This window comes from Carlito syrichta, unplaced genomic scaffold (genome assembly GCF_000164805.1).
Source record: "Carlito syrichta isolate Samal-C Ts95f unplaced genomic scaffold, Tarsius_syrichta-2.0.1 Scaffold301866, whole genome shotgun sequence".
NCBI classification, from domain to species: domain Eukaryota; kingdom Metazoa; phylum Chordata; class Mammalia; order Primates; family Tarsiidae; genus Carlito; species Carlito syrichta.
This window is the reverse complement of record NW_007245962.1, coordinates 309805-332608: the sequence shown is the minus strand read 5'-3', so window position 1 is coordinate 332608 and position 22804 is coordinate 309805. Positions and strand designations below refer to the sequence as shown.

Here is a 22804-nt window from a genome sequence, read left to right as displayed (position 1 = left end):
CTGAGCCCTCAAGGACTGAAGAACAACTATCTGAAAAAAAAATAAAACAGAAATTGTACTTAAAAAAAAAAAGAAAGATAGACTGAACTATCTAAACTAAAGAAAGAAAATCCCTAAGATCCAGAACTGAGGAGGCTCCTAAAAGCCAGAAAAGTAAGTGGGACATGAAGCAGTGGTCCCAAAGGGCAGGAGACAGGATCAGCGTCTTTACACCTGAGGCTTATGGCTTCAACAGTCGCACAAGGAGAGATATCTGGACCACTGGCTTGATGCAGGCAGAATGCTGGAGCTGACTTCCTGTCATCAATCTGGTCATCTACCCAGGCCTCTGTGGATAAAGTGTTAGGGCATTGGAAAACTGCAGATAAGGTCATTCTTTCCTGAGCTGGAAACATGGAGACCTCTCAGAGACCCTCTTCCTTCTCAGGATATCAGCTGTATTTGCCATCTGGAACAAATTCATACATGTATTTATTGAGATCTTATTGGCTGGGTGCCATGGCTCACACCTGTTATCCCAGCACTTTGAGAAGTGGAGGCGAGAGCATTACCTGAGCCCAGGTGTTTGAGACCAGCCTGGGCAACTTGGCAAGACCCTGTCTCTATAATAAATAAAAAATTAGCCAGGCATGGTAGGATGGGGCTGTAGCTCTGGCTACTTGGTGAGACCTCATCTCTAAAATAGATTTTAAAAAATTCGCTGGGTGTGGTGGCACATGTCTGTAGTTCCAGCTACTTGGAAGGCTGAGACGAAGGGATTGCCTGAGCCCAGCAGGTCGAGGTTGTGGTGACCACGAGTGGACCTCTGCACTCTAGCCTGGGCGACAGAGTGAGACTCCCACTCAAAAAAAAAAAAAAAAGAGATACTATTATATACCAGGCATCCTGTACTAGGGGCATAATAAGATTTTTATTTATTAAAAAAAAATTTTTTTTAAGACAAAGTTTCACTTTGTTGCCAAGACTGGAGTGCAATGTCACTATCATGGCTCACTGTAGCCTTCATCTCCTGGTTTCAGGTGATCCTCCCAACTCAGCCTCCTGAGTAGCTGGGACTACAGGCATACATAACCATGCCCAGCTAATTAAAAAAAAAATTGTAGAGACAGTCTTGCTCTATTGCCTGGGCTGATCTTGAACTCCTGGTTTCAAGCAATCCTCCCACCTCAGTTTCTGAAAGTGCTAGTATTATAGGCATGAGCCACCGTGTTCAGTCAAGATTTTTTTTTTGAGTTGGAGTCTCACTCTGTTGCCCAGATGATTATCTGGAAACATCACCTGTGGAAACAACTTTGGAAAGTTTGGGAATTTCTTCCCATTAGCTAGTCTCAGACTCAGTTTGTTCTGTCCTTTTTTTGAAGGGTCTTTGCTTGAGCCAGGAGGAGTTGATTTCAGTATTTGCATCCCAGTAGAACAAGGAGAGAAGGTGATCGGCAGAAAAGTACTCTTGGAAAGGGGAGGGTCCCTCTTAAAACCGGAGACTACAAATCTCCATCAAGGGCCCCAATCTCAAGTTTAGAGCCTTAACTTAGGAATCTGCCAGCAAGATTTGGAATTTTTTTGTTTTCTCGAGTTGCAGTCTCACTCTGTTGCCCAGGTGGAGTGCAGTCACTGCAAGCTCCACCTGCTGGGCTCAGGCGATCCTTCTGCCTCAGCCTTTCAAGTAGCTGGACCTACAGGTGCGTGTCACCACGCCCGGCTGATTTTTTACATTTAATTGTAGAGACGAGGACTCACCAAGTTGCCCAGGCTGGTCTCAAACCCCTGGACTCAGGCAATCCTCCTGCCTTGGCCTCCTAAAGTGCTGGGATTACAGACGTGAGCCACCAAACCCTGGCTAGGGATTTATTAGTTTAAGAGAAGTGCTAACTCAACTGAGCACCTTGTCTGTCTACCAGGAAGTAGATATGGGTAAAAGGTTAGAGAATTGATAATGGTGCCCAGGGCAGGGTCTGCAGGGCCCAGAGGACCGGTAGCTTTGCATTAGACAAACAGTGAGCAAACTCAGCTCCAGGGGAAAGACTGGGTGTGTACAGCCTGGGTGGAGATACCTGACTCCCAGGAGACTGTCTGTGTATAGGGCGGGGTCAGGCTAATTTTACAACCTGGGGATTTATAAACATTCTTCCTGGCAAGACGTTGCAGAGTGGAATGGTTGAGATCCAAGTCTCTGTGAAGGACCGGAGAGACAACCCGTGGGCTGCTTTATTTATCTGCCCTAGAGATGGTTTTGAATGGGGCAGGGGCCACTTGAAACGGATTTCTTGTTTTCTGAGTTACAAACGCTGTATCTACTTGGGGACTAGATCACCTCACTATGCCACTAAGGTCTTGGCCCCTGGAAGCCCATTGGTGCTGGGAGAAGGGTGGGGGTGACCTTCGCCCTTTTACAGTCCTTAACTGTCCCAAAGGGTAGCCACTAGCCACATGTGACTGTTGAGTACTCGAGACGTGACTGGCCCAGACTGAGGTGAGTTGTAAATGGAAGATGTAATTTGGATGTTGAAGACTTAGTATGAAAGAAAAAAATGAAATACCTAATTTCTCGCATAAAAATATTGTTTACATGCTGACAATATTTGTTTATCAAATTAACTTTGCATTAAAAATTAGCTACTAGAAAATATAAAATAAAATAAATAGAAAATATAAAATAAACACACATGACTCATATTTGCGTTGGACAGTGCTGTCTCAGTTTATTTGGAATTTCAGTTCCGTAAGACAGGGACTCCTGCGTCTCTTCCTGGCTCTTCCTCCCCACTCTAAGCTCTGGAAACTTTTTACTTCTCAGGGATTATTACTTACTTCTTCACACCTGCTGTCCTGAAAGAAGAGGCAATAAAACTTTTATGTGATAAGGACCTGATGGATAATCTTCAGGGATTTCTCGGAAGAGGCAGCTACAGGAGAGGAGATAATGGGGAGTGGAGATCTCACTCATGTTCTGCATAAGAAGGGAGTAGGCCAGGCAAAGTGGCTTGAATCCCAGCACTTTGGAAGGCCAAGGTGGGAGGATCTCTTAAGCCCCGGAGTTCAAGGCCAACCTGGGCAACATAGTGAGACCCTCTCTCTACAAAAAATTAGCCAAGTGTGGTCCTAGCTGGACCTGTAGTCCCAGCTACTAGGAGACTAAGGCAGGTGGATCCCTTGAGCCCAGGAGTTGGAGGTTGCAGTGAGCTATGATCACGGCACTGCACTCCAGTCTGGTCTACAGAGTAATACCCTGCTCAAAAAAAAAAAAAAAAAAGGAAGAACAAACAAGCAAGTGGCCAAGGCCTGTTTGGTCTTCACTAGGTTGATTCCTTCTTATTTCCAGGGAGACATTTGGCAAAGTCTGGAGACTTCTTTGGCCACCACAACTGCTGGGGGTACTGCTGGCATCTTGGGTAGAGGCCATGTATGCTGCTAAACATTCTAAATGCCCAGGACAGGCCCCCCTCCCCCAAATAACTTTTCAGCTCCAAATATCAATAGTGTCAAGGTTGAGGGTCCTGGGCCCAAGCCTAGAAAGGGCCTTGGGCCTTCTGCTGTCTCTGAACAGGGGTCCAGAAGGCGGTCCTTGGTGCTGATACAACAGAAGAGACCTGATCCGCCCTTTCCCATTCCCCTGTGTTTTCAGTGACTCACAGCCCTTCCCCTGCACTCCTGAGCCTGCTTGAACTTGTCCTGGAGGAGAGAAAAGGTGCTCTCTTTCCTAGGTGTGCTTTGCTTGGCCCATGCCCCAGGTGGAGATGGCTCCTCCTGGAGACAGGCCCTCTGGGGAGGGAGAGGTCTAGAGAGCGGACTGGTACCGTGGAGCTAGGGTTACTTCCCCACTGCTTATCTTGTCCATTTGGTTTTTTTTTTCCTGCTCCCATCCCCGCCTGCTGTTGGCCTGGAATTCACCCGAAGCCTCTTGGTCAGAACCTCCTCTACTAGAATTGTTGAGCAGAGGCTGAACCCCTGGGAGAGGAAGCTGGTAGAAGCCAATTAGAGTTTTCTCAGAGGGAATACAAGCTATAAACTTGATGTTAGGTTAAAAATCCCAGCAGGGCCCCCAAAAAGTTAGATCAGACCTCCTGGGGAGTATCTGTGATCTGGTGCCACGCAAAAGAGGTAAAGAATTACATGGGAGTTAGATTGGAAAATATAGTTTATTTAGAAAGTAAATGAGAGCGAGAGAGAGTGAGAGACAGAGAGAGGAGTCACCTCTCTGGGGTAGGGGAGGGCGGCCAAAGCTGAGGGAATATGGCCTGGCCAGTGCTCAAAGAGGCATGTGGCCTGACCAGAGTTTAGCAAAGCAATGGCAAATGGCTGCTTGAAGTTGAACGCATTGCAACCTTCCCTTTGATGGGGGCAGGTCGTTAAGGTGATTAGGTGGTGGTTTTTTTTTCTTTTTTGAGTCAGAGTCTCATTCAGTTGCTCAGGTTGGAGTGCTGTGGCATGCCCATGGCTACCACAGCCTCGACATGCTGGGCTCAGGTGATCCTTTCACCTCACCTTCCAAGTAGCTGGAACTACAGGCGTGTGTCACTATGCCTGGCTAATTTTTTGATTTATTGTAGAGACGAGGTCTCACCAAGTTGTCCAGGCTGGTCTCAAACCCCTGAACTCAGGCAATCCTCTCACCTCCGCCTTCCAAAGTGCAGGGATTACAGGCATGCGCCATCACGCCCAGCCAGGTGGTGATCTTTTTCATGTCATCATGAAGCAGACTGGTACGCACAGTTACTGATGTCAGGTGATGGACGGCAGGCTGATGGGTGGGTCAGTTACATAACTGTTGCCATATTGATGGAGTCTGTGCCATGAAGGTCATGGAGGGCTGATGAGGCTAACTGGCTTACAATACAAGTTGGGGAGGGGGTTATAAAACAGTTATCAATAGTTACCTCTGAGAAACTGGTTCTGTCCTTGGCTAGTGATTAGAGCGTAAATGAAAGTGAACTGCTAGAGAAACATGACAGAACTAGGCAGTGTTAAAATGGCTGCTCATTGGGCATATTGACCCCATCTTATGTCCTTTCACTTGCCTCCACATTTCATGTAGAAACTCAGGTCTCTAGGGAGCAGTGCTGCTGGTGTTTGGATAGGCCCATTCTAGAATATTCTGACCAGATTTCACTGAGTGCTAATTTAAAACCTCAGTTGTATAAATGCACATTCTCTGCCCTTGGGGAATTTACAGTCTAGCTGGGGAAGCAAAACCTACACACTTAAAACAATTTTATTTTAGTTTTTCTTTTATTTAGAGTTGTGGGGTAAAGTGAGGATTTACTACATAAGTAAATTTTTTTTTTTGAATTGGAGACTTGCTCTGTCGCAGTGGCACGCTCCCGGCCACCGCAGCCTCGATCTGCTGGGCTCCGGCAATCCTTCCACCTCAGCCTTCCAAGTAGCCAGAACTGGGTGCACGCCACCATGCTCGGCTAATTTTTGATTTTTATTGTAGAGACGAGATCTCGCCAAGTTGCCCGGGTGGGTTTTGAACCCGCGGGCTCAGGCCATCCACTCGCCTTGGTCTCCCAAAGTACTGAGATTACAGGCTGAGCCACTGAGCCCGGCCTACATAAGTCAATTGCATGCAGGTGAGGTTTGGGCTTGTAGCTTGCCCTCTCTTCCCCTGATGGTGGACCAGGCATCCAGTGTGTTGTCAAGTACTTCCATCCCTCCTTCCTCCCTCCCTCGCCTAGCAGTGTCCAGCTTCTGCTGATACCAGCCTCCCACCCTTGTGTTCGTGTGTCATCAGGGCCCGCTTATGAATGAGAACATGCAGTGTTCAGTTCTTTGTAAAACCACTTTAGCTGGGTACAGTTGCTCACACATGTAACTCCAGCACTTTGGGAGGTGGAGGTGAGAGGATTGCCTGAGCTCAGGGGTTTGAGACCAGCTCGGGCAACTTGGCGAGACTTAGTCTCTAAAATAAATAAATAAATAAATAAATAAATAAATAAATAGCTGGGTGTGGTGGCACATGCCTGAGCCAACTACTTGGAAGGCTGAGGCAGAAGGATCACCTGAGCCCAGCAGGTCAAGGCTACCATGGGCCATGATCCTGGGAGACAGAGTGAGACTTCTACTCAAACACAAACAAAACCAAAAATACTTTAAATGAGCTTTCAAGAGGACTCATGATGGCAGGGGCTTTAAGGGAGCAGAGAGCTAGGGCTCAGAGTGATGACCGGGGTTGCCCAGAGCTGTGGAAAGTGCCTGCGCTCTGGATTTCACAAGCTTTGGCTGCATCCTAACTGCACGACCTCCTCCCTGAGATAAAGGAAACAATGAAACCTAAGATTCAATGAGACCCTGAGCAGCTGTCCACTCCCCCTGTTGGGTAGAGCCTGTCCCAAGGAAGACTGCTGGGTGCAAGGCAGTGGGTGTTTCCAGATTGCTATCTCTATGGGAAAAAGGCTCATGAGTGCCGCTTGCTGATTAGGAGTTGAGGGGTGTCAGCTGCTTACTGGAAAGACACAAACTCATGATTTTGTGGCAGTTTTATTGGGCTTTATCTACAGCCATCCCTCCCTGTTCTTGGGAGAGAAAATTCCTGCCCACTCTTCAGTTGTGCGTGTCTCTAGGACAAGAGCTATGATTTGCCGAGCAGCTCTTAATGTGCTAGACATTATGCCAGCCATTTTACCACACTATCTCATTTAAGTTGAGCAGTTAGCAATAATTGAGCATTCTTTCTGTTCCCAACACTGGGCCAGGGGCTGGGTGACCGAGACATAAAATTAAAAAACAAACAAATTGCCGGGCCTGGTGGCTCAAGCCTGTAATCCTAGCACTTTGAGAGACCGAGGCGAGAGGATTGCCTGAGCCCAGGGGTTTGAGACCAGCCTGTGCAACTCGGCAAGACCTTGTCTCTACAATAAATCAAAAATTAGTCCAGCATGGTGGCCCGTGCCTGTAGTTCCAGCGACTTGGAAGGCTGAGGCGGAAGGATCACCTGAGCCCACCTGAGCTCAGCTGTAGGGGCCGTGAACATGCCACTGTACTCCAGCCTGGGTGACAGAGTGAGACTCCAACTCAAAACAAAAACAAACACATAAACACTCCAGGTACTGTACTCAGTCTAGTGGGAGAGAAAAACAAAACAGACATTTGTAGTGCAAGTGTAGTGAGTGCTGGTGTGGAGGTTAAGCATGGAGGTCTCCCAGCCTGCCCTGGCACACTGCTAAGTGGGTGACTCCACCCTGGTTCAGATACTTCCTGTAGTTAGCAGAGCCAGTCCTTCACCATGACCTTGGGCCGAGCACTGCGTATGTCCATAGAAGACCACCTCTAACAGAGCCAGATCTTGTCTAATTAAAATCCCAAGTATTAACAGCCAGAAACACTCAGAGTCTTGCTTTCCTAACATGGGAAAGAGATAATTCATGGTATATATATTTTTAAGTTGGGATCTCACTCAGTCACCCAGGCTGGAAAGCAGTGGCATGATCATGGCTCACTGCAGCCTTGACCTCCTGGGCTCAAGCGATCCTCCCATCTCAGCCTCCCGAGTAGCTGGGACTACAGGTGTGCACCCTCTTGCCCAGCTTATTTTTTTAGTTTTATTTTTGCAGAGACAAGGTCTCTATGTTGCTCAGGCTGGTCTCGAACTCCTGGGCTCAAGCCATCCTCCTGTCTTGGACTCCCAAAGTGCTGGGATTATAGTCCTGAGCCACCATGCCCAGCTATTTATGGTCTTCTTCTAGCTTTAGAAAAGCACCCTGTTTCTCCTGCTGCATTCTCATATTCAGAGCATTTCTAGACTTTGTGCTGAATCAGGCTCCCTGCTTAAATGTTAAAAAAAGAAATTTCACTCAGCACTTAATCTTCAGTTTCTGATAGTTTTTTGTTTTTCTTTAACAATGGCAAACCGAAACTTAGAGGAAGCAATGATGAATTCTGTCTGTAGGAGAAGTTTCCCAGAAGAGGTTACATCGAAGCTGGGACTAGAATGATGACAGAGAGATTTGTCAGGCTGACAAAGGGATGGGGAGAAATATATGCCAGGTACTAGAGAAGATGTCAGCAAAGGAGGAGATATGAGAAAATGCATGGCCTACTCAGGCCAGGACGCATCGTCTACTATAAGCAAAATCCCAAGGTGTGATAGAAAGGCAACAGACACCCTTTTTAATAAAGAGTGATGGTTAAAAACTCGGTTGAGGGGGAACTATGTCTCTTTGAAATAGTAACTGCAAATCAGCACCAGATGATTATGACTAGACTGAGAATAAGACTAGTGGCGTGAACTCTTTCATTTTTTTTTCTTCCCAGTAAACCTGGGAATATAGATTTTAAAAATGATTTTTTTTTGAGTTGGAGTCTCACTCTTTCGCCTCAGCTGGAGTACAGTGGCACAATTCAACTCACCACAGCCTTGACTTCCTGGGCTCAGACAATCCTTCCAATTCTGCCTCCTGAGTAGCTGGAACTACAGCACACGTTTTTGATTTCTTGTAGAGACAAGGTTTAACTATGTTGCCTAAGCAACTCTTTCACCTCGGCCTCCCAAAGTGCTAGAATTACAGGTGTGAACCACAGCACCCGGCCTAAAATATGGTTTTGCTGTGGTCTCAATGTTAATGTCCCCCCTCCAAATTCATATGTTGAAATCTTTTTTTTTTAATTTTAAAAATGTGGTCGGGCTCGGTGGCTCAGCCTGTAATCCTGCACTTTGGGAGGCCAAGGTGAGTGGATTGCCTGAGCCTGCGAGTTTGAGACCTGCCTGGGCAACTTGGCAAGCCCTCATCTCTACAATAAATCAAAAAATTAGCCGGCATGGTACCGCGCGCCTGTAGTTCTAGCTACTTGGAAGGCTGAGGCGGAAGGATCGCCGGAGCCCAGCAGGTCGAGGCTGCGGTGGCCGGGAGCGTGCCACTGCACTCCAGTCTGGGTGACAGAGTGAGACTCCAACTAAAAAATAAAAGTTAAAAAAAATTAAAATGTGGAGTACAATTCAGGGTTAGGTATACAAATGTTCATTATGCAAGTACCCTTGTTGATGAGGTGTGCCCCCCACATGTTGAAATCTTAACACCCTCTCCCCAAGGTGATAGTTTTAGGAAGTGGGGCCTTTGGGAGGTGATAAGGTCATGAGGATCCCTCATGAATGGGATTAGGGACTTCATAAAAGAGACCCCAGAGAACTCCCTTGCTCCATCCACCATGTGAGGTTCCAACTAGACAATGAATCTGCCATTGCCTTGATCCTGGACTTCCCAGCCTCCAGAACTATGAGAAATAAGTGTCTGTTGATAAGTCACCCAGTTGATGGCATTTTGCTATAGCAGAGCAGGTGACTAAGACATGATCTCATCAAATATTTGATATTGGCTAAAAAATTTAAACTTCTTATACTGCCCACGCACAATCTGTTGGAAAGATACACAGGGCTGTAGATGAATCACTGAGTCTCTGCCATCCTCTGCTCCAGGCAGTATCCAGTAAGGGAGGAGTGCCCAAGACTGCTAAATGCCTAGCTGGTATCCATTCTCCCCTTCTCTCTAATAATAGATTCCCAAAGACCGGGCATGGTGGATCACACATATAATTACTGGTAAGTGTTAAGGCTTGCCCTTTCTCCTAAAAGGGGAGACAAAATCAGGGAAGGTTTAAAGTCAGACTAGCACCAAACAGATTTCAACTTGACAAAATTGGAAGAGTTAAAACAAGAGAATTGCAAAAGGCAGAATTTTCTCGTGATTCAATGAAATGCTATTTAATATTATAGCTACATGATGTTGTCCCACCCTTAGAAAACATTGATGTTTAGGAGTATTTGATCCTATGGAGCGGAAAGGAAATCAACAATTTGTGAACAATTGTTTGTACCAGATCCCTTTCACCCTCGTGGAGGCCTAACAATACCCGCCTGAGATGGGTGTTACTGCCCAGTTTCCACTTGGGAAAATAGAGTGTCAGGGCTGGGTGGTTGACTCAACATCAAACAGATGCCAAGAGAAGGAGTCACTCAGAGGCAATGTGAATTGACGTGCACCAGCTCCAAACCCCATGGCCCCACCCATACCGCTTCATAATGCCATCATTCAGTACCTCCTTAGGATATCTGGAATTTAAGGAACGGTATCTGTGTCCATTTGCGACATACAGTCATCAGAAAGAGGCAGTACAGTGCATTGGTTGAGAATATGGTGTCTGGAACAAGACTGTCTCTCTCTTTCTTTTTTTTTTAAGGTTGGGAAATATAGTTTATTTAGAAAGTAAATTAGAGAGAGAGAGAGGAGTTTCACTTCCCCAAGGTAGGGGAGGGAGCTAAAGCTAAGGAACATGGTGGCCATTGCTCAAAAGAGTTATGTGGACACACCAGAGTTTAACAAAGCAACGGCCCAGACTGTCTCTTATCAGCTGTGTGACCTTGGGCAGATTCCTAAGGGATAAGAATAGTCTCCATTTCATACACTTGTTCTGAAGATTAAATGAGTTGACATGTATAAGGTATCTGATATTGTGCTGGCTCATACTTTGCTCTACTTAAGTGTTAATATTATCCATGCTTTATGCTGTGGCTCCCACGTATGGCTTGGGATAGGACGCGCCACACTTGGTTACCAAAGCAGCTTGCCAAGGAATCTCTTCTTCTTTTTCTTCTTCTTCTTTTTTTGAGTTGAAGTCTCAATCTTGTCGCCCAGGCTGGAGTGCAGTGGCACATTCACAGCCACTGCAGCCTCGACCTACTTGGCTTAGGTGATCCTCCCACCTCAACCTTCCAAGTAGTTGGAACTATAGGTATGCACCACCATGCCTGGCTAACTTTTTTGATTTATTATCGAGATGAGGTCTCGCCAAGTTACCCATGCTGGTCTCGAACAGGTGGGCTCAGGCAGTCCTCTCACCTCGGCCTCCCAAAGTGCTAGGATTATAGACGTGAGCCACTGTGCCCAGCCTAAGGCATCTCTTCTTTAAAGTGTATTTTATGTCTTTATTCCTCAGGCTGTAGGTCAGAGGGTTTAGCAGGGGATGACCACAGTGTAGAAGACAGACACCACCTTATTTTGTTCCATGGAATTCTGAGAGCTCGACTGAGCATACATGTAGGTGCTGTAGAAGAGGCAGGTGATGGTGAGGTGGGAAGTACAGGTGGGGCGTGCTTTGCTCTGGGCCTCCACGGAGCACATCTTGCAGATGGTCACCAGGATGTAGGCATAGGAGACCAGGATAATGTGATGGTAAAAAGGATGATCAAGGCAGACGAATAGAAGATGATGGCCTTGACCTCAGTAGTGTCTGCACAGGCAAGATGGAGAACAGGGGGATGTCACAGAAATAGTAGTTAATGATGTTGGGGCCACAGTAAGGCTGCTTGAACATGTACCTGGTCAGCAAAGCTGAATTGGTAACAGAAGCAATGTAGGTGGCCACCACCATTAGGATACAAAGACATTGGGACATAATGGTGTGGTAGAGGAGAGGGTGACAGATGGCGACAAATCGGTCATAGGCCATGATGACCAGGAGTGGACACTTGGTGGTACCATGGAGGGCCATGAAGGCCAGCTGGACCATTTATGGTGTGGCCCGAGGTGAGGAAGCTCTCCAGCAGCCTGGGGGTGTCCACTGTGGGAAAGGAGGAGTCTATGAAGAGAGGATGCTCAGGAAGAAGTACATGGGAGTGTGGAGTTGTGGGTCTGTGTGGATCAGGGTGATCATGTCCAGGTTGCCCACAAGGGTGACAGAGTGGATGAGCAGGAAGAACACAAAGAGGGTGCCTGTGAGTTCCTCCTGTTCTGTGAGCCCCCACAAGAAGAAACAGGTGACTTGGGTGCAGCTGTCCACTGTGGTCTGCATGTTACTGCAGAGACCAAATAAGACACATTTGTATCTTAGAGTCAGGGTCAGTGCCCAAAGTCCTTGTAATATTCTCCAAATGGGCAGTGCTAGACAAAGGGGGGAGGAAAAGCTAGTACGAATTGAACACCTACTGTGAGCCATGTGTTGACTTGTTTCCTAAATAGCTATTTATTTTTTATTTTTTTGAGTCAGAGTCTCACTCTGTCACCCAGATTGGAGTGCAGTGGCATGCTCACAGCCACCGCAGCCTCGACCTACTGGCCTCAGGTGATCCTTCAGTCTCAGCCTTCTAAGTAGCTGGAACTACTTTTTTGATTTATTGCAAAGATGGGATCTCACCAAGTTGCCCAGGCTGGTCTCCAACCTGTGGGCTCAGGCAATTCTCTCATCTCGGCCTCCTGAAGTGCTGAGATTATAGGTGTGAGCCACTGCACCAGGTGCTAAATAGCTATTTAAACTTCATGACATATGGGACACCATAAAGCAACCATATATTCAAATTATCAGAGTCTCAGAAGGCAAAGCAAGAATGAAAAGGTTAGAAAACCTATACAAGAAAATAGTAAATGAAAACTTCTCAAGTCTGGCAAGACGTTTAGATATCCAGATACAGGAGGCTCTGAGATCCCCAAACCGATATAATGTGAAAATTCTTCTTCATATCACATTACAGTCACTGTCTAAAGTCAAAGAGAGAATTTTAAAAACGTCAAGAGAAAAACGTCTATTCAACTATAAATAAACCCCTATCAGACTCACAGTGGATTTTTCAGGAGACCTTACAGAGAAGGAGAGAATGTCATGATATATTCAAATTACTGAAAGAAAAAAAAAAGACTAGTCAAGGATATTATATCTAGTATAATTATCCTTCATAAATGAAGGAGAAATAAAGTTTATCCCAGACAAGCAAATGATGAAAGGATTCATTACCATTAGACAAGCCCTACGAGAAATGCTCAGAGGAATCCTAAACGTGGAAGTGAATGAATGGAATTTACCATCATGAAAATACATAAGACCATAAAACTCACTGGTAAAGCAAACACATAAATGAGGAAGAGAAAGTACCCAACTGGTATCACTACAGAAATATACTAATCTACAATGACAGAAAATACAAGAAAAAGAAAGGAATGAAGAATATATAAAACGGCCAGAAAACAATGAATAGTATGGCAGGAATAAAACCTCACTTATCAGTAATAACCTTGAATGTAAATGGATTAAATTCTCCACTTAAAAGATAGAGACCGGCTGAAGAAATTAAAAAAAAAGTGATCCAACTATATGCTACCTATAATAATGCACTTTACCTGTAAAGACACATATAGATGGAAAGTCAAGGAATGGAAAAAGATATTCCACACAAATGGAAACCAAGTGTGAGCAGCAGTGGCTAAACTTATATCAGATAAAACAGACTTTGAGTCAAAGCAGTAAAAAAAAAAAAATAAAGGACACAGAATGTCATTATATAGTGATAAAGGAATCAATCCAGCAATCAGATATACCAACTCTAAGTATATATGCACCCAACACTGGAGCACCCAGATTCATAAAGCAAACATTACTGATCTAAAGAGTGAGATAGACTACAATACAATAATAGTGGGGGACTTCAGCTGAACTTGGTGGCTCAGCCTGTAATCCCAGCGCTTTGGGATGCTGAGGTGAGTGGATTGCCTGAGCCTGCGGGTTTGAGACCTGCCTGGGCAACTTGGCGAGACCTCATCTCTACAATAAATCAAAAACTAGCCAGGTGTGGTAGCGTGCACCTGTAATTTCAGTTACTTGGAAGGCTGAGGCGGAAGAATCGCCGGAGCCCAGCAGGTCGAGGCTGCAGTGGCCGGGAGCAGCCACTGCACTCCAGTCTGGGTGACAGAGTGAGACTCCAACTCAAAGAAAAAAAAAAATAGTGGTGGACTTCAATACCCCACTCTGAACATTGGACAGATTATCCAGCCAGAAGATTTAAAAAAAAATTAAATTTAATCTGGACTTTAGATCAAATGAATCTAAGAGACATTTATAGAACATTTATTCAACAATTGCAGAATACACATTCTTCTCATCAGCACATGGAACATTCTTTAGGATAGACCATATGGTTAGGCCACAAAACAAGCTCAATGCATTTAAAAAAAAATGGAATCATATTGAGGGTCTTACTAGACCACAAAAGAATGAAACTAGAAATCAATACCAAGAGGAACTTTGGAAACTATATTAATACATGAAAATTAAACAACATACTTCTGAACAACCATTAGGTCAATGAATAAAGTTAAGTTGAAAATAAGATTTCTAGTAACAAGTGACAATGGAAACACAGCATAGCAAAGCTGATGAGATACAGCAAATCAGTACCAATTGGGACGTTTATAACAATAAACACCTATATAAAAAAATAAGGAGATTTCAAATAAACAATCTAATAATGTACCTCAAGGAACTAGAAAAGCAAGAACAAACCTAATCCCAAATTTTGGAAAAAAAGAAATAATATAGGTCATATCAGAACTAAATGAAAAAGAGAACAAAAGAATATAAAGAATCAGGCTGGGCATGGTGGCTCACACTTGTAGTCCCACTACTTTGGGAGGCTGAAGTGGGAGGATTGCTTGAGCCAAGGAGTTTGAGTCCAGCTTAGGCAGTGGAGCAAGACCTTGACTATACCAAAAAAAAAAAAAATCAACCGAGTTTGGTGATATGTGCCTATGATTCCAGCTACTTAGGAGGCTGAGGCAGGAGGGTCAGCTGAGCCCAAGAGGTTGAGGTTATGGTAAGCCATGATAATGCCACTGCACTCCAGCCTGGGCCACAGAGTAAAACCCCCAAATTAAAAAAGCAAAGCAAAATAAAACAAAGCAAAACACAAAGAATCAATGAAACAAAAAGGTGGTTCTTGGGGAAGATTAACAAAATTGATAAACTACTATAGAAAGAGGACTGGATATAAAAATGGATACATATATACAATGGAATATTACGCAGCCATAACAAAGGACTAATCAAGAAAAGAAGACTACCTAAATAAACAAACCCCAAAATGAAAAAGGAGACATTACAACTTATATCACAGAAATACAAAAGATCACCAGAAACTATTATGAACAACTATATGCTAACAACTAAAACCCAGGCAACAGATACTTTAAAAAATGCTCAGCCTCACTAGTCATCAAATAAATGCAAATTAAAACCACACTGAGATACCACCTAACTCCAGTCAAGATGGTCATCATCAATAACTTAAAAACAACAGATGCTGGAGAGGATGCAGGGAAAAGTGAACACTTCTACATAGTTGGTGAGAGTGTAAGCTAGCACAGCCTCTGTGGAAATCACTGTGGTGATTCCTAAAAGATCTAAAAATCAACTCCCCATATGACCCTACAATCTCCCTATTGGGAATATACTCAGAGGAACTCAAATCACTCTATGAGAAAGATACCTGCACATGTATGTCTTTTTTTTTTTTTGAAAGCAGGATTTGTTGGGCTCAGTGGCTCAGCCTATAATCCTGCACTTTGGGAGGCTGAGGTGAGTGGATTGCCTGAGCCAGCGGTTTTGAGACACGCCTGGGCAACTTGGTGAGAACTCATCTCTACAATAAATCAAAAAAATTAGCTGAGTGTGGTAGCACGCGCCTGTAGTTCCAACTACTTGGAAGGCTGAGGCAGAAGGATCGCCGGAACCCAGCAGGTTGAGGCTGCAGTGGTCGGGAGCGGCCACTGCACTCCAGTCTGGGTGACAGAGTGAGACTCCAACTCAACAAGAACAACAACAAAAAAAAAAGAAAGCAGGATTTATTGAGAGGACAGAGAATCTCCCACAGTGGGAGGGGATTCAAAGGGGTTGCCCCATATGCATGTTTATTGCAGCATTATTTACAATAACAAAAACATGGAACCAACTATGCTGCTCATTGAAAGAGGACTGGATATAAAAATGTGGTACATATACACGACGGAATATTGCACAGGCATAAAGAGGGACAAAATTATGAACTTTGCAGCAACTTGGATGATCTTAGAGGCTATAATACTGAGTGATCTATCATAGAAACAAAGAACCAAGTACCACATGTTCTCACTCATAAGCGGCCCTTGAACAATTATCATAATACTATAAGAAAGGGATTGGCAGTAGAGGGAAACTGCCAAGGGGTTGGCACACCTCATCAGCAAGTGCATAATGAACATCTATTTACCTAACACTGAATTGTACCCCACATATTTAAAATAAAGAATAAAAAAAACACACACAATTTGGAAAACCTAGAGAAAATGAGTAAGTCCTTGAAAATATACAGTCCAGCAAGACTGAATCAGGAAGAAATAGAAAACCTGAACAGATCAATAATGAGTAGCAAGACTGAAACAGTAATAACGAAGTTTTCCAATAAACAAAAGCCCAGGACTAGATGGATTAACTGCTGAATCTACCAAATATGCGATGAAGAAATTATACCAATCCTCAAACTATTCCAAAAAATGGAAGAGAAGGGAATTCTCCCTAACTATTCTATGAGGCCAGTGTTACCCTGATACCAAAACCAGACAAGGACACAATGAAAAAGGAAAACCACTGGTCACTATCCTAATTTACACAGATGCAAACTTTCTCAAAAAAAAAAAAAAAAAATACTAGCAAAGTAACTAGCACATCAAAAAAATAAATACACCACGATCAAGTAGGATTTATACCAGGGATGATGCAAGGATGGTTTAACACATACAAATCAACAAATGTGATATATCACATCAGTCGAATGAAGGACAAAACCCATATGATTATCTCAATAGGGTGCAGAAAAAGTATTTACAAAATTCAACATTCCTTCAAGAAAAAACTCTCAACAAAGGCATAGAAATGCCATACCTCAAAATAATAAAGGCAATATATATAATAACACAGCTAACATTATGCTGAATGGGAAACAGTTAAAAGCCTTTCCTCTAAGAACTGGAAGAAGACAAGGTTGCCTACCTTTGCCACTCTTATTCAACATAGTATTGGAAGTCCTCGCTAGAACAATCAGGCAAGAGAAAGAAATAAAAGGCATTCAAATTGGAAAAGAGGGCCGGGCTCGGTGGCTCAGCCTGTAACGCCGCGCCTTTGGGAAGCTGAGGTGAGTGGATTGCCTGAGCCCGCAGGTTCGAGACCCGCCTGGGCAGCAAGACCTCATCTCTACAATAAATCAAAAAATCAGCCGGGCGTGGGAGCGCGTGCCTGTAATTCTGGCTACTCGGAAGGCTGAGGCGGAAGGATCGCCGGAGCCCAGCAGGTCGAGGCTGCGGTGGCCGGAAGCGGCCACTGCACTCCAGTCTGGGCGACTGAGTGAGACTCCAACTCAAAAAACAAACAAACAAAAAACAAATTGGAAAAGAGGAAGTCAAATTGTCCCTCTTTGCAGATGATGTGATCTTTTATTTAGTACAAGCAAAAGACTTCACCAAAAACTCTTAGAGTTATGGAATACAAAACCAACATACAAAAATCAGTAGCATTTCCATACACCAATAATGAAATAGCTGTAAAAGAAATAAAGAAGGCAATTCCATTTATAATAGCTACAAAAAATGAAATAAAATATATAAGAATTAATTTAACCAAGGAGGTGAAGGATTTCTACAAGAAAAGCATTGATGAAAGAAATTGAAGAGAGCACAATGAGAAAACATTCATGCTCATGAAGTAGAAGAATTAATATAGTTAAAATGACAATACTGCTCAAAGCAGTATACAGAGTCAATGAAATTCCTACCAATATATCAATGTCTGGCAAGGTGCAATGCCTCTTGCCTGTAATTCCAGCACTTTGGGAGGCTGAGGTAGGAGGATTGTTTGAGCCCCGGAATTCAAAACTAGCCTAGGCAACATAGTGAGACCTTGTCTCTACAAAAAAAATAAAAATAAAAAAATTAATTTAGCTGAGCATGGTATCACGTGCCTATAGTCCCGGCTACTCGGGAACCTGAGGCAGAAGGATCACCTAAGCCTAGGAGGTAGAGGCTGAGACAAGCTGTAACAGGGCCACTGCCTTCCACTCTGGTCAATAGCATGGGGCTCTGACTCAAAAAAAAAAAAAAAAAATTAATGCTTTTTTTCACAGAAATAGAAAAAAAAATCCTAAAATTTATATGGAACCAAAAAAGATTTAGAATACTCAAAGTAATCATGAGCAAAAACAAAAGCTAAAAACAAAACAAAGATGAAAAGTTCACAAAACTGGAGGCATCACTGTACTTGACTTCAAAATATATTAAAAGGCTATAGTAACTAAAACAGCATGGTGCCAGTATAAAAATTGACACACAAAACAGTGGAATGGAATAGAGAACACAGAAATAAATCCACATATTTACAGTCAATATATAGAAGAATAAAACTAGATCCCTATCTCTCATCAAATACTAAAATCAACCTGGCTAGGCATGGTGGCTCATACCTGTAATCCCAGCACTTTGGGAGGCAGAGGTGAGAGGACTGCCTAAGCCCAAGGGGTTCAAGATCAACCTGGGCAACTTGGTGAGACCTTGTCTCTACAATAAATCAAAAAGTTCATCGAGAGTAATGGTGTACATCTGGTTACTTAGAAGGCCGAGGTGGAAGGATTGCCTGAGCCCAGCAGGTTGAGGTTGTAGTGACCATGAGCATGCTACTGTACTCCAGCCTGGGTGACAGAGTGAGACTCCAATTAAAAAAAAAAATCAACTCAAGGTGGATTAAAGACTTAAATGTAAGACCTAAAACTATAAAACTACTAGAATAAATCAGATAAAATATTGCACGATGTTGGTGGGCAAAAGAAAGCATTGATAACTAAAAGAAAAAATAGACATATGGGACTATATTAAGCTAAAAAGCTTCTGTTCAGCAAAAGAAACCATCAACAGAGTAAAGAGACAACATGTTGGATGGGAAAAAATTTTTTGCAAAGTATTCATCTGACAAGGGTCTAATATCCAGAATATACAAGGAACTCAAACAACTAAACAACAAAAAAAATAATTCCATTTAAAAGTGAGCAAAGGTCCTGAGTAGACAATTCTCAAAAGAGACACACAGAGCCAGGTGTGGTGGTTCATGCCTGTCATCCCAGCTACTTGGGAGGCTAAGGCAGGAGAATTACTTGAGCCCAGAAGTTTGAGACCAGCGTGGGTAACATAGGGAGATCTTGTCTATAAAAGAAGAAAAGGGAAGACATACAAATGGCCAACAGGTACAGGAAAAAATTTTCAGTATCACTATTCATCTTGGAAATACATATCAAAACCACAGTAAGATTTCATCTTACCCCAGTTAGAACGGCTATTATTATTATTATTATTTGAGTCATAGTCCCAGGCTGGAGTGCAGTGGCATGCTCATGGTCACTGCAGCCTCGACCTGTTGGACTCAGGCGGTCCTTCTGCCTCAGCCTTCCAAGTAGCTGGAACCACAGGCATGTGTCACCATGCCAGGCTAAAGTTTTTATTTATTGTAGAGACGAGGTCTTGCCATGATGCCCAGGCTGGTCTTGAACCCCTGAACTCAGGCAATCCTCTTGCCTCTGCCTCCCAAAGTGCTGGGATTACAGGCATGAGCCACCGCGCCCGGCGTGAACGGCTATTATTAAAAAGACAAAAAATAATAGATGCTGGTGAGGATATGGGAAAAAGGGAACTCATACACTGTTGGTAGGAATGTAAATTAGTACAATCATTATGAAAGAGTGTAGAGATTTCTCAAAAAACTAAAAATAGAAGTACCATATGCTCCAGCAATCCCACTACTGGGTATCTACCCAAAGGAAAAGAAATCAGTACGCCAGGGGGACACCTACATGCATGTTTATTATAGACAGCACTATTCACAATAGCAAAGGTATGGAGTCAACCTAAGTGTTCACCAATGAATGAATGGAAGAAGAAAATGTGGACTATATAGGCAATGGAATACTATTTGGTCAGAAAAAGAATAAAATCATGTCAGTTGCAGATACAGGAATGGAACTGGAGGCCATTATGTTAAGTGAAATAACCCAGGCTCAGAGAGACAAATATTGCATATTCTTACTCATATGCAGGAGCTAAAAAACTTGATCTCATGGAGTTAGAGGAAGGAATGATATTTACTACAGGAGGAGAAGGACGTGAGAGTAAGGGGGAAAAATGAAGACAGACTGGTGAATGGGTTCATACTTACAGTTAGATAGAAAAAATAAGTTCTGATGTTCCATAACAGAGTAATATGGCTATAGTTAGCAACAATATATTGTATATTTCAAAATAGCTAGAAGTGAGGACTTGAAATACATAGAAATGATAAATACTCAAGGTGCTGGATACCTCAAATACCCTGACTTGATCATGACACATTCTGTGTGTGAATAAAATACTCACACGTACCCTATAAATATGTAAAAATATTATGTACCAGTGGAAAAAAATAAAGTCTGTGTTATTGAAATATTTGTCTGGGCTGGGCATGGTGGTTCACGCCTATAATCCCAGCACTTTGGGAGGATTGCTTGAGCCCAGGAACTCAGGACCAGCCTGGGTAACAGAGAGAGACCTCATCTGTACCGAAAAAAATAGTGGGGCATGGTGGCAATAGTTACTTGGGAAGCTAAGGCAGAAGGATCACCTGAGCTCAGGAGGTCGAGGCTGTGGTGAGCTGTGATGGTGCTACTGCACTCCAACCTTGGCAACAGAGTGAGACCCTGACTTGGAAAGAGGAAAAAATTGTAAGAACAGATAGCTACAGCAAATACAAAAACTCCAGTTTGACAAAACCAAGGGCAAAGAACTAAGAGCTTGTGTTTTGGCTGGGAACATCTGGAGGCAGTAGAACATCCCAGACTTGTGACTTTGGGGTCTAGTGAAGGACATAGTTCTTGAGGCAGAGTGGGGGATGAGGATCTCTGGCCAGGGAGCAAGGTTAAGCTCCCTGGAGGAGTTCTTATGTCCACAAAACTTTTCTCCAGTGTTGTCATACTCCCAGGAATTTACCTCTTGGGAGCCTCATCATCTTGGTTTTCAAGTAACCAAGATAAGTCTTCAGAGGGTAAGCTCTTGTGCAGCATACCAGTCAGGGTTGGTTCGGATATTTGGGGCATCTATTCTTACAGTTTAGTACCAGTGCCCAAGGAAAGAGCAGAGCTGTCAGAGAGAGAACTGGAAACCACACATGGTTCTGTAATATGTCCATGGGAACAGGAGATCTTGAGAAAAGTTCAGGGACTCTCCCATCTCAAATGGCTTCCACTTCTGTAAACCTCCCTTCTTTTAACCTCAGTAAGCCTCTCTTCACTTCCACATTCAGCCCAGATGCATTCTCATGGCCATGGTGGCCCCATCAAAGTCTCAGCAGGGGAACTGGAGGAAGCCACCCTCCTGTTCCCTCAGCCAGGAGTTATTATTGTGAATCCAGAGTTCTTCAAGGCTTCATCACAACCTATGCTGCAGCGCACTCACGCCTCAACTCAGCCATATCAGTTTGCTAGCGATCTGTGAGGCCAACTCGTGGAATCAGTAAAGACACTGGCTAAGCGAACTGCCTCTACCAACTTCCTTCTTGTTCTCTCCCTGCTGAGGTCTTTAAGGGTCACCATAGATAGTATCTCTCTTTCCCATGAAAATTCTGAACCAATTAAGAAATCAGATATAGAAGCAAGACAGAGAGGGGCAAAATAGTACCTGCATCAATGATAAAACTTGGTAATGCAAGACATGATTCATACCTGTGGGTGAGTGGTCTTCTTGAAATTAAACCACTTTGATCTGTTGCCTAATGTATCTCCCTGCCTCGTCTCTGGCTTCTCTCAGATTCATTTTACACCTTAGCCTAACCATGTCACCATCCCGCTTCAAACCCTCCACAGCTCCCCAATTATAGGACTCTGTTTTCAAGAACTATACAGACTCAATGACTCGGTTTTAAGATCTCTATTACAGAGGAGTCTCACAGACCTGTACTTCCAAGGAGCAAAGAAAAGAGCAGAGCAAAACTATCCACGCCCAATCCTTTATCCTAAACTCACTGATCACCTAAGGCAGGAATATCACCTAAGGATATTCCCTTGGTAGGCAGAGAAATATCATGAGAAAGGAAGCATCCTCTCTGGTGCTCTCCACAGCTAAAATCTGTACACATTGTTTAAATTTCAAGAGGCCAGGAGTTGTCAATAGGATGCCGATAGTACAAAGCCATGTTATCGGCTTTGATTAGAGGCCTCCTATTTCTAGCTACCCTGGGAATCCCTTAAAAAGGCTCTGCCAGCCAGGCTCGGTGGCTCAGCCTGTAATCCCGCGCCTTTGGGAGGCTGAGGTGAGTGGATTGCCTGAGCCAGCGGGTTCGAGACCCGCCTGGGCAAATTGGTGAGTCCTCATCTCTACAGTAAATCAAAATGAGCCGGGCGTGGTAGCGTGCGCCTGTAGTTCCAGCTACTTGGAAGGCTGAGGTGGAAGGATTACCGGAACCCAGCAGGTTGAGGCTGCGGTGGCCGGGAGCGGCCACTGCACTCCAGTCTGGGCGACAGAGTGAGACTCTAGCTCAAAAAAAAAAAAAAAAAAAAAGGCTCTGCCTTATTCCCCCTTTATTCTCAGCCTCACTCAGACTCTACAAAATTCCATAACAACCAATATGCCATGGGTACTAAAATGTCAGAATAGATGCCCAAAATATCAGAGCCAAACCTGGCTGGTATGCTATACAAGAGCTTGCCCTCTGAAGACTTGTCTTGGTTATTTGAAAACCAAGATGATGAGGTTCCCGAGAGGTAAATTCTCAATAAATCAAGGTGACCTAGCTACGATGGTGTTATTTTATTAATTTGCAAATATTTAAGTCCTATTATTAGTACTGAAAACACAATAATGATCAAGGTAGATAAGATCTTTGCCTTCAGAGTTTAAAAATAGAAAGATTGCTGGGCTCGATGGCTCAGCCTGTAATTCCACGCTTTGGGAGGCCGAGTTGAGTGGATTGCCTGAGCCCGCAGGTTCGAGACCCACCTGGGCAACTTGGC

The 22804-nt window shown here is 43.8% G+C and overlaps 1 pseudogene; it reads right to left on the bottom strand.

Annotated features, from left to right (window-relative positions):
• Positions 1 to 9526: 9526 nt before the first annotated feature.
• Positions 9527 to 11781, bottom strand: LOC103257798 (annotated as a pseudogene).
• Positions 11782 to 22804: the final 11023 nt, after the last annotated feature.